This window comes from Fragaria vesca, linkage group LG6 (genome assembly GCF_000184155.1).
Source record: "Fragaria vesca subsp. vesca linkage group LG6, FraVesHawaii_1.0, whole genome shotgun sequence".
In the NCBI taxonomy this organism is placed as follows: Eukaryota; Viridiplantae; Streptophyta; class Magnoliopsida; order Rosales; family Rosaceae; genus Fragaria; species Fragaria vesca.
The window spans coordinates 11,929,600-11,932,129 of record NC_020496.1 but is presented as its reverse complement, the minus strand read 5'-3'; the positions used below and the strand labels follow the sequence as shown (position 1 = coordinate 11,932,129).

Below are 2,530 nucleotides of genomic sequence, written 5' to 3'. Positions count from 1 at the left end.
TGTTTGATGATGTTTTATTAATATATTAACTAGCCCTACTGAGCGTTGCTCACCCCTCGTCAAACCCCTTGCAGGTGGTATTTGTGAAGCATAGAGAGTGTTATGTATAAATTAAGGCTTTCATGCTTTGTTTTGTAAAATAAGGCTTGAATAAAGAATGGACATTTTGAAAAGAAACGTTATTCTAGTTTGTTTGTTGTTTGGTTGTAAATGTTTTAAGCATGTGTACTATAAGTGAGCCTTCTTATAAGACTTGTAATCTAAATAAAGGTACGATGGTTGTAGTTTCTTACGTCATGTTACGATATCTATCTCATTTTAATTACAGATAATAAACTGTCTGTAATTAGAGTGTGATTCGTGCCTTAACTCGAGTTTAGACCTTTACTCGAGTTGAGGTGTGACAATAGGTCATGCCCACTTTTAGCTTGCGCTTATGAGGGATATTAAACAATTCATCAGCTTGCCTCAGATTTCTCTCTAAAAAATTGTAAATATGATCAAACAAAAATCTTTTCATTATACCAGCTCCTTCTGCAGCTATGACATCATTTTCACCAACCAAGTGGACAACTCCTGAACTCCATGCTTTGTCTATGGCCTCAAGTTGCATCTCAGTCTCTATCATTTTTACTTCTTTTATCTCATCACTTTCATTCTCTATGTTAACATTTACATCACTCAATTCTCCTTTTTGAGACACCTCTCCTTTACTTGTTGGTTGGGATACTGAAACAAATTCCTTTATAAACTCTTTTCATTTTTTTACTAACAATACTTCAAAGGGTTCTTGCTCTTCTAGGAGATTTGTATACCCGTACCTTACCACACATCGGAACACATTGAGCTCCTTAGGCTCTACTCTGCGGAAAAGAAAGCGTTCTCTCACTACAACCTTGCTTATTGGTAATTGTTTGATGCAGACAAAAACAAGGACTGAGTGAACTACAGGCACATTAGCTACATAATGACTGAAGATGGGTGATATACCATGAACAAGTTCAGAGTAGAACATGGCAAGGCCACGCACACGATGTAGGTTATTGGTTTCAACAATTTCCTTTAGATTTTGAGGAGAAATTTTGTGTTCCATTTCATAGTAGTACTTTTTCGATACACATAGCTCCAAACTGACATGATAACCATCAATTTCGCGGCAAAGGTGAGAGGAAGATATCCACCTTCGGTAAACTTGTAAAATATTGAACTTAAATAAACGAGCTCCAAACTTCTAATAACAAGAACATATAAGATGATGAGAAGTATGTGTGTTTTCCATTTCATTATCATGAATTCATGATTAAGACTAGGTAACATGAGGTCAGTGTCATTACGAACACCACTGCAATACCTGCATGATTAGTAAATTATTTCATATATCATTAGTTTCAGCTTTAACATAATCTCTTAATCCAATATCAAAACTAAGGACAAGAAGGGAAACAAAACTCAAAAGTATTGATATATCAAAGCATAGAATAATGATCATTGATATACCTAATGCATTTCCAATCTTTGTTGTTGTCCTGAAACCCAAAATGACCCGTACGCAAAGCAACATAAGAATGTAGTTGATTTCCGGTATATAGACTTGTTCTTCATACTTTGCCGATGTGTGCACAACTTTTACTCGAGGAAAACACCCTATTGATAAAGATTGTTGAATAATAGAAAAGGTTGCGGAAATTAGGGATTGACTTGCTATTATTGATGATAATGCAGTCACCACAAACATAGGCCAATACAGAGGTCTTGCATCACAATCATAACCACTTGAACTACTTAACTTCAATGTACTATCATGAAATACAAAAATCAAATGGCGTGTTATAAATATTGTGTGCGTAAGCACATCACACATATGAACTAAAAAATAGTCAAACAATATTTTACCTGGTATAGACTTGAAGAAGGTATCAACAACAAGCTCAGGATGCTTGCACAGAAAATAGGCTTGTCCAGTATATACCAATATTACAACTGAATAAACAATAACACATGTACTAATTTGTATGGATCGAACACTAAAGTGACCGACATCAGCAAATAGGGCTTCAGCTCCTACATTTTTGTTTTTTGTTGAAAGTAAAATTTTTAAGCTTTTTAAAATTCATTTCAAATGTCTAAGTAACACACTAGCAACAAGTAACAGATTCTATGTATTAGATAGGAAGCAAAATTTGAACTCGTTATGCATAGAACAACACCACCAAGGGAAATCCAAGCCTCTTTTTGGTTTCTTTTTAGCCGTGTTTGGTACCATGGACTAGATTGGATTTCTAATCAAGTCTTGTTCCAACTTGACTAGATTGGATTTGAAGATATCTGCCTCCTATCCAATAGGATGTTTGTTATACTAGAAAAGAATTGGATTGGGATTGAGACTCTATCCTTACAGAAGAAGAAAACTTAAAATAACAAAAGAAAAATCGTAAAGACCTCCACTGCTGGCTCCGCTTCTTCCTCGACTTCCTCCCCTTCCGCTCGCCCCACCCCGTCGCCTCCTCCTCTGGCCTCCTCTACCTCTGGG

At 35.8% G+C, this 2,530-nt stretch overlaps 1 pseudogene; it reads right to left on the bottom strand.

The window, feature by feature from the left end:
- Window positions 1-376: 376 nt before the first annotated feature.
- Window positions 377-2,530, bottom strand: part of LOC101301995 — a 4,952-nt pseudogene continuing 2,798 nt past the window's right edge.